Below are 9,688 nucleotides of genomic sequence, written 5' to 3'. Positions count from 1 at the left end.
CTAAACCATTATTCTTTCTGAAAAATTCAGTTCAGACTTTATCCTTTCCAAGAAGCCTTTCCAAAATCTACAACTTACACTTTATCCTCCATTAATATGTTTGGCACCTACTATGCTGCACTGATACATGTCTTTAAGTGTGTCTGCCTTCTACTTTATACTGCAAAATTCATCTTATTCATTTTTGTACATTTCAAACTTAACCCTATGATGATACAAAACAAGAATTCAATACATTTTTCTTAAACTACTGAATTAGAGCAATGATCCTCTGAGGATGTTTTAGGGAAGAAAATATTAGGACTTATATTTATACTCATCTAAATTAAATACAAAGTAAATCAAGCCTTGCCAACATTAATATGCAGATTGCACTGGCACCATCATTTGATCCTTATGTGGGTGAAAGACGTCTGATGACTGGGAGTTCCAGAACTTGAACACGTTGACAGTGCCAACTCATTGCCTGGTACATAAATCCAGTTAAATAAATTTTAAAATAATATTGTTTAGTTTTAAGTTCAACTAACCCAAAATGGATGGGTGGCTTAAAATATTCCTGGAAAGGATCTTAAAGATAATTCTGGTGAACACCCTTCTCCTGTTCAATACAAGGACATCATTGCTCATAGCAAGAGGTTAAAAACAATGACCAGGGGTCCCAGCAGCTCGGGCGGCGGGAGGAGCGGCTGCGGTCAGGCTACTCAGCTTCGCGAAGGCTCTCGGCGCGCCGCGGCCCTCAGGCACACGGCTCTCGCCTGCCCCGTCGCCACGATGCCCAAGAGGAAGGTCAGCTCCGCCGAGGGGGCGGCGAAGGAGGAGCCCAAGAGGAGATCGGCGAGGTTGTCAGCTAAACCGGCTCCTGCGAAAGTGGAAACGAAGCCAAAAGAGGCGGCGGGAAAGGATAAATCTTCAGACAAAAAAGTGCAAACAAAAGGGAAAAGAGGAGCAAAGGGAAAACAGGCGGAAGTGGCCAACCAGGAGACTAAAGAAGACTTTCCTGCAGAAAATGGAGAGACTAAAAACGAGGAGAGCCCAGCCTCTGATGAAGCCGAAGAGAAAGAAGCCAAGTCTGATTAATAACCACACACCAAGTCCTGTCAGTGGTCCCTGTTTCCCTTCTTGTACAATCCAGAGGAATATTTTTATCAACTATTTTGTAAATGCAAGTTTTTTAGTAGCTCTAGAAACATTTTTAAAAAGGAGGGAATCCCACCTCATCCCATTTTTTAAGTGTAAATGCTTTTTTTTAAGAGGTGAAATCATTCGCTGGTTGTTTATTTTTTGGTACAACCAGAAAATAGTGGGATATTGGATACGGGAGGCTTTGATTGTCTTGGGTGTCAGCTTAACATTCCATAGATGGGGGGTAGCTTTGATATCCTATAATACAAAAGCGTACTAAATGGCAGTTTGGAGTCAGTTGGGCAGTTAATGTCTTTAACACTTTAAATTACTTCTCTTCCCATATTGTTTTGGTAGAATTATTTCCTACAGAAAACCACTTTTTGATCTTGGCTCTCCTGGTCAGAATTTTGTGCACTATACTATAACATCTTTGGTCGTGGTAGTCCAGTTTTCCTAGTAACTTGGTTAATGTGCTGTGAACGATTGACAGTTTGGGTATGTAGTGTATATGATATTAAATTGTGAATCAGTGGGACTTAAGATGTAACAACATATCAATATTTGAAGATATTGGTACTTGATATCCTGTTAAGGAAAGTTTGCTCCAAATTTTAAGCTGGAAAGTCACTGGAATAACTGTTAAGAATCACAACTACATGATATTTTAGATTGCTGGTACGTATGTGAAGAATTGTGTACAAATTGAATGTCTGTGTAGTGATCCTCAAAACAACTAATAAAATCTCAGTTATAAAAGAAAAAAAAAAAACAATGACCATATATCTGACAAGAAGTCAGCTCAAAAAACTTTTTGACATTTTGATATGCAGATGGCTTTGAATTCTTGTTGTCTCTAAAAATGTTCAGCATTTTAAGGAGACCCGGCCTTAAACACATCCATATATATAGTGAGATAGCAAATACAAAATAAAAATGAGGCTTAACTCTCCTTATCGAAAATCCCTTTTTCCTCTTTTCTTTCAGATTTCTTTCTCCATGCTTTCCAAACATATGTAAATCTGTTTCATAGCTAAATAAGTCTCTTGCCAGTCTCACAACTCAGAAATGTTTCCTCAAGTACATTTCTGAGCTGTGAATTGGAAATTCGAATTTCAAGGGTTATAGCTTCACTATCTCCCAGTTTCAGTCAGGTAAGAGCCCAAGTTTGATAGTTGCTTTGCTGTAGTTTACAAAAGTACCTCCTGTTACAAAGATATAAGCAGTTTGTTTTTCTTCTGGATAAAGCCAATAAGATGATCACTCCAATTATTGGGTAAAGCTCTGATGAACTGTGTGATGTAATGGGTTGTACCTGCTTGACTATATACGGGAGTAAGATTCCTTTCTGTCTTTGCAGTCTCTCATGGGTGGATTGTCTGTCCATTGGTACACATTGGTACCAATATGGTACCACAAGTTTCACGCTTATTCAGTAAATTTCACCTTTGAGGAAAGGTTTTCTGGGTTGCAAGAAGGTTTTGCTTTTTAATTATGTTGCCCCATCATAACCAATACAGATATTTTCTTGAACATGGAACCAACAGAGGACAAACTTATAAGATATTTTCAAGCCTACAGTCATTAAATACAACTTGCAACCTGTATTTTCAGACAATTTTTGTTTATTGGATCTATGTTCCTGGTATTCACTGCAATCTCTGAGGTGCCCTAAGAAAAAAGCTTGAATTTTTCCTGGGATTATTCTGTTTCTATCTGGAGAAGGAAATGGCAACCCACTCCAGTACGCTTGCCTGGAAAATCCCATGGATGGAGGAGCCTGGTAGGCTACAGTCCTTGGGGTCACGAAGAGCTGGACGTGACTGAGCAACTTCACTTTCACTTTTCACTATCATGCATTGGAGAAGGAAATGGCAACCCACTCCAGTATTCTTGCCTGGAGAATCCCAGGGACAGACGAGCCTAGTGGGCTGCTGTCTATGGGGTCGCACAGAGTCGGACACGACTGAAGCGACTTACCAGCAGCAGCAGCAGCATTCTGTTTCTATCAGGTGTTCCTGCAACCAAAAGCAAACAGTGGTAACCTGATTAATCCCATTGTGGTGAAAAAGTCACTCAGTGGTTATGAAGCTACTTTAGCATATGCTGTGGTGTGCCAAATCCACTTCAGTACTGTGCCCTTTGTTCCACCAGGTGTTGTGAGTGTGGGTTGTTCTCAGCTGTGCCCCTGTCCAGAAACTGCCCTCAGCTGAAGAGAACCATCATGTCCAGTCAGGTCCACTCTGGGAGCAGCCTGCATCCAGCGACTATAGACAGTAGAGTACAGGGTTGAGAGGGAATTCTGGTCACAGGGGACAACTTAGAAAGTCATCCTAGGATTGCTGAGGACGCTGTTTCAACATCACAATTCAACTTCTTTGTCCAGTTCTGTTTCCTTCACTCTTCTCAGGTGCTGTTCCCAAGCACAGGTCCCAAAAATCTCCTGCATGCAAATCTCAGAATCTGTTTCCTGAGGAACCCAACTTGAATCACTTACCTAGCTGAAAATTTTACCAAATGTCAAGCAGATACTTATGTCTGAGAACGTGATAATAAAACATGATGAACATAAACCAGCATTTCCTGATCCTATCTTATGATGCAGGAGCTCTGTTTAGGCATGGCTGCAATTGGCCCACTCAGCACTTTTTCATGAATTAGGAAAAAGCTCTCCCATTGAATGGATGGGGCACTATGGCTAACTGATGATGTGAAAGGAGCAGCAAGGGCTGTATTTCAAGCCTCTTCACATTTCTGGCCAGAATTCTTATGCACTGAAGAATCTACACAACAGTATGTGGTGGTCGGCCTTAGGTATGCACCAAGGCAACAACTGCCTGCTACTCAAACACAATGTAGTTGCTGAAGGAGAGTAGAACAGTGACAGTTCAACAGTGTAATACAGAGATGTTTGAATGTCAAGGAGAGAAGGACACTAGGGACATGACATGACATATTGCCAAGATGCTTGGGATGTAAGAAAAATGCATTAAGAGGTGTCATTATTGTAGTGGTGAAAATATTGCATGCATTTGAAGGAAACCAGAACATGTCACCCCAAAATGTGTCTTTGACATGCGATTCTTATTTGGAAGCAATTAGAACCAGTAAATGTAGAAAAAGCCTAAAGAAAGAAAATAAATCCCCTATCAGCCCAGAAGAATCTGCAAACAAATCTTGTTAAACTAACCTTAATCTTCCTAGTTACTTCTTCACCATTTACTCTCCCTAGCCCAAACCCTTTTGTCTTGTCAATTCCTCACAAATTTATTGTTTGTCTAAAAGGTATGAAAGCTTCCTGTTCTCATTACTTCCTAGAGTCTTCATTCTCTTCTGAAGGTTCCTATGTACATGTGAAAATTCAATAAAATGTGTGTTTTTCTTCTGTTAACCTGTCTTTGTCAGTTTAATTTTCAGACCCAGCCAAAGACTCTAAAGAAGGTCAAGGAAAACTTTCTCCTCCCCTACAGTTCAAATCCAAGAATAACATAAAAATGGAAAGACGATAAAAACCAGCAAAGTTACTGGTCAGGAAGTGAGAGCAGGTTAGGGATAAAATAAAGGGACAATATTGTAAAGCAATTATCTTCCAATTAAATATTGGAGGACGGTGGCATTTGAGAAGATTCTTGAGTCCCTTGGACTGAAAGGAGACAAAACCGGTCAATCCTAAAGAAAATCAACTCTGAATATTCACTGGAAAGACTGATGCTGAAGCTGAGGCTCCAATACTTTGGCCACTTGATGCAAAGAACCAACTCACTGGAAAAGACCCTCATGCTGGGAAAGATTGAAGACAGGAGGAGAAGGGAATGACAGAGGACGAGATGATTGGATGGCATCACCAACTCAATGGACATGAGTTTCAGCAAGCTCTGGGGGATGGTGAAGGACAGGAAGGCTGGCGTGCTGTAGTCCATGGGATTACAGAGTCAGACATGACTGAGCAACTAAACAACAAAAACAACAAATATTGGAGAGGGTGTGGAGAAAAAGGAACCCTCTTGCACTGTTGGTGGGAATGTAAATTGGATACAGCCCACTATGGAGAAGAGTACGGAAATTTCTTTAAAAACTAGGACTAAAATGACCATATGACCAACAATCCCACTACTGGACATATACCCTGAGGAAATCATAATTGAAAAAGATACATGTATCTCAATGTTTATCACAGCACTATTTACAATAGCTAGCACGTGGTAGCAATCTAGATGTCCATAGAAAGATGAATGGATAAAGAAATAGTGGTATATACACACAAAGGAATATTACTCAACCATAAAAAGGAACACATTTCACTCAGTTCTAATGAGGTAGATGACCCTAGAGCCTATTATACAGAGTGAAGTAAGTCAGAAAGAGAAAGATAAATATTGAAATTAACTCATATATATGGAATCTAGAAAGATGGTACTGCTTAACATATTTGCAGAGCAGCAGTGGAGATGCAGACATAGAAAACAGCCTTGCCGACACAGTGGGAAAAGGAAAGGGTGGGACCAACCCAGAAAGTAGCACTGAAACATTTACACCACCATATGTTAAACAGATAGCCAGTGGGAATTTGCTATGTGACACAGGGAGCTCAACCAAGTGCTCTGTGAAAATCTAGAGGGGTGCGATGGGGTGGAGATGGCAGGGAGGTTCAAGAAGGGGGTGACACATGTATACCTATGGCTGATTCATGTTGATGTATGCCAGAAACCAATACAACGGTATAAAGCAATTATCCTCCAATATTATTGTTTAGTCACTTAAGTCATATCTGACTCTTTTGTGACCCATGGACTATAGCCCACCAGGTTCCTCTGTCCACAGGATTTTCCAGGCATGAACACTAAAGTGGGTTGCCATTTCCTGCTCTGGGGGATCTTCTGACCCAGGGATTGAACCCGAGTCTCTTGCTTGGCAGGCAGATTCTTTACCACTGAGCTACCTGGGAAGCCCAAGTCCTTGATACCATGGTATAAATAACATGGCAGAGTGCACTGTACATGGAGAATGGAGTCAAATTGAAAACCACATCCACCACTTTCTAGCAATGTAATTAAATAAGTCACTTTTATAAACTCTCTAAGGCTCAGACTGCCAGATAAAGAATGGTAACTGAGAAGATTTTTTTTTCCCCAGTTGAACTGTTTCAAATCTTTTTTTTTTTTAATTTTAAAATCTTTAATTCTTACATGTGTTCCCAAACATGAACCCTCCTCCCACCTCCCTCCCCATAACATCTCTGTGGGTCATCCCGATGCACCAGCCCCAAGCATGCTGTATCCTGCGTCAGACATAGACTGGCGATTCAATTCTTACATGATAGTATACATGATAGAATGCCATTCTCCAAAATCATCCCACCCTCTCCCTCTCCCTCTGAGTCCAAAAGTCCGTTATACACAGCTGTGTCTTTTTTCCTGTCTTGCATACAGGGTCGTCATCGCCATCTTTCTAAATTCCATATAGATGTGTTAGTATACTGTATTGGTGTTTTTCTTTCTGGCTTACTTCACTCTGTATAATCAGCTCCAGTTTCATCTATCTCATCAGAACTGATTCAAATGAATTCTTTTTAATGGCTGAGTAATACTCCATTGTGTATATGTACCACAGCTTTCTTATCCATTCATCTGCTGATGGACATCTAGGTTGTTTCCATGTCCTGGCTATTATAAACAGTGCTGCGATGAACATTGGGGTACATGTGTCTCTTTCAATTCTGGTTTCCTCAGTGTGTATGCCCAGCAGTGGGATTGTTGAGTCATAAGGTAGTTCTATTTCCAATTTTTTAAGGAATCTCCACACTGTTCTCCATAGTGGCTGTACTAGTTTGCATTCCCACCAACAGTGTAGGAGGGTTCCCTTTTCTCCACACCCTCTCCAGCATTTATTGCTTGCAGATTTTTGGATCGCAGCCATTCTGACTGGTGTGGAGTGGTACCTCATTGTGGTTTTGATTTGCATTTCTCTAATAATGAGTGATGTTGAGCATCTTTTCATGTGTTTGTTAGCCATCCGTATGTCTTCTTTGGAGAAATGTCTATTTAGATCTTTGGCCCATTTTTTGATTGGGTCATTTATTTTTCTGGAATTGAGCTGCATAAGTTGCTTGTATATTTTTGAGATTAGTTGTTTGTCAGTTGCTTCATTTGCTATTATTTTCTCCCATTCTGAAGGCTGTCTTTTCACCTTGCTTATAGTTTCCTTTGTTGTGCAGAAGCTTTTAATTTTAATTAGATCCCATTTGTTTATTTTTGCTTTTATTTCCAGAATTCTGGGAGGTGGATCATAGAGGATCCTGCTGTGATTTATGTTGGAGAGTGTTTTGCCTATGTTCTCCTCTAGGAGTTTTATAGTTTCTGGTCTTACATTTAGATCTTTAATCCATTTTGAGTTTATTTTTGTGTGCGGTGTTAGAAAGTGATCTAGTTTCAGTCTTTTACAAGTGGTTGACCAGTTTTCCCAGCACCACTTGTTAAAGAGATTGTCTTTACTCCATTGTATATTCTTGCCTCCTTTGTCAAAGATAAGGTGTCCATATGTGTGTGGATTTATCTCTGGGCTTTCTATTTTGTTCCATTGATCTATATGTCTATCTTTGTGCCAGTACCATACTGTTTTGATGACTGTGGCTTTGTAGTAGAGCCCGAAGTCAGGCAAGTTGATTCCTCCAGTTCCATTCTTCTTTCTCAAGATTGCTTTGGCAATTCGAGGTTTTTTGTATTTCCATACAAATCTTGAAATTATTTGTTCTAGTTCTGTGAAAAATATGCCTGGTAGCTTGATAGGGATTGCATTGAATTTGTAAATTGCTTTGGGTAGTATACTCATTTTCACTATATTGATTCTTCCAATCCATGAACATGGTATATTTCTCCATCTATTAGTGTCCTCTTTGATTTCTTTCATCAGTGTTTTATAGTTTTCTATATATAGGTCTTTAGTTTCTTTGGGTAGAGAAAATCTTAACAGACCCATCACAAGCACAGAAATTGAAACTGTAATCAGAAATCTTCCAGCAAACAAAAGCCCAGGTCCAGACGGCTTCACAGCTGAATTCTACCAAAAATTTCGAGAAGAGCTAACACCTATCCTACTCAAACTCTTCCAGAAAATTGCAGAGGAAGGTAAACTTCCAAACTCATTCTATGAGGCCACCATCACCCTAATACCAAAACCTGACAAAGATGTCACAAAAAAAGAAAACTACAGGCCAATATCACTGATGAACATAGATGCAAAAATCCTCAACAAAATTCTAGCAATCAGAATCCAACAACACATTAAAAAGATCATACACCATGACCAAGTGGGCTTTATCCCAGGGATGCAAGGATTCTTCAATATCCGCAAATCAATCAATGTAATTCACCACATTAACAAATTGAAAAATAAAAACCATATGATTATCTCAATAGATGCAGAGAAGGCCTTTGACAAAATTCAACATCCATTTATGATTAAAAAAAACTCTCCAGAAAGCAGGAATAGAAGGAACATACCTCAACATAATAAAAGCTATATATGACAAACCCACAGCAAACATTATCCTCAATGGTGAAAAATTGAAAGCATTTCCCCTAAAGTCAGGAACAAGACAAGGGTGTCCACTTTCACTGCTACTATTCAACATAGTTCTGGAAGTTTTGGCCACAGCAATCAGAGCAGAAAAAGAAATAAAAGGAATCCAAACTGGAAAAGAAGAAGTAAAACTCTCACTGTTTGCAGATGACATGATCCTCTACATGGAAAACCCTAAGGACTCCACCAGAAAATTACTAGAGCTCATCAATGAATATAGTAAAGTTGCAGGATATAAAATCAACACACAGAAATCCCTTGCATTCCTATACACTAATAATGAGAAAGTAGAAAAAGAAATTAAGGAAACAATTCCATTCACCATTGCAACGAAAAGAATAAAATACTTAGGAATATATCTACCCAAAGAAACTAAAGACCTATATATAGAAAACTATAAAACACTGATGAAAGAAGATTTAAAAATAACATGCCTTGCCTGGTGCTGCACACATGACAGGGGCTTTCTTCACCTTCCCATTCAGACCATCATTTCAGCTTTGTTGGTGCCCCTTCGCAGCTCTGGACACTGTGCTCTGTGTTTCCACAGGCCTTGGATCATAATTCATATACCACTTATCCTATTCTGTATGTATCCTATTTATTATAAGTGTATTTAGATATAATTTTTTGCAGTTATAGTAATTAGTCTTTTCTCTCTTTCTAGACTGAAAGTACATCAAGGACAGAGGTTTGATCTTATTCTGCTTCTAAGTCATTTATGTTCCTGAAAATACAGGAACTCTATAAACATGTACTAAGTTGACCTGTATACGTGTATATGTTTTATTCAAGTTTTAAAATATTCTTTTTGCTCTAAGGACTAAACGACTTAGAAGCAGAACAAAGAATTAATATACTGCAAATTCAGTATATTCTCCTAGAACCTGACATGGGTATTGATATACAGTGTTCCCTAATGTATGTCACAGACTGAATACCTATTATGGTGAATACAGTCTTCAAAAATGTGTTGTTAGTCAAA

General features: G+C 39.2%; 1 pseudogene; it reads left to right on the top strand.

Moving 5' to 3' along the window:
- The first annotated feature begins 670 nt into the window (after window positions 1-670).
- Window positions 671-1,405, top strand: LOC138076789 (non-histone chromosomal protein HMG-14 pseudogene; annotated as a pseudogene).
- The last annotated feature ends 8,283 nt before the right edge of the window (window positions 1,406-9,688 follow it).

Source organism: Capricornis sumatraensis, chromosome 3 (genome assembly GCF_032405125.1).
Source record: "Capricornis sumatraensis isolate serow.1 chromosome 3, serow.2, whole genome shotgun sequence".
In the NCBI taxonomy this organism is placed as follows: Eukaryota; Metazoa; Chordata; class Mammalia; order Artiodactyla; family Bovidae; genus Capricornis; species Capricornis sumatraensis.
Note: the sequence above shows the minus strand (reverse complement) of the source record. Positions and strands in the feature narration are given on the sequence as shown.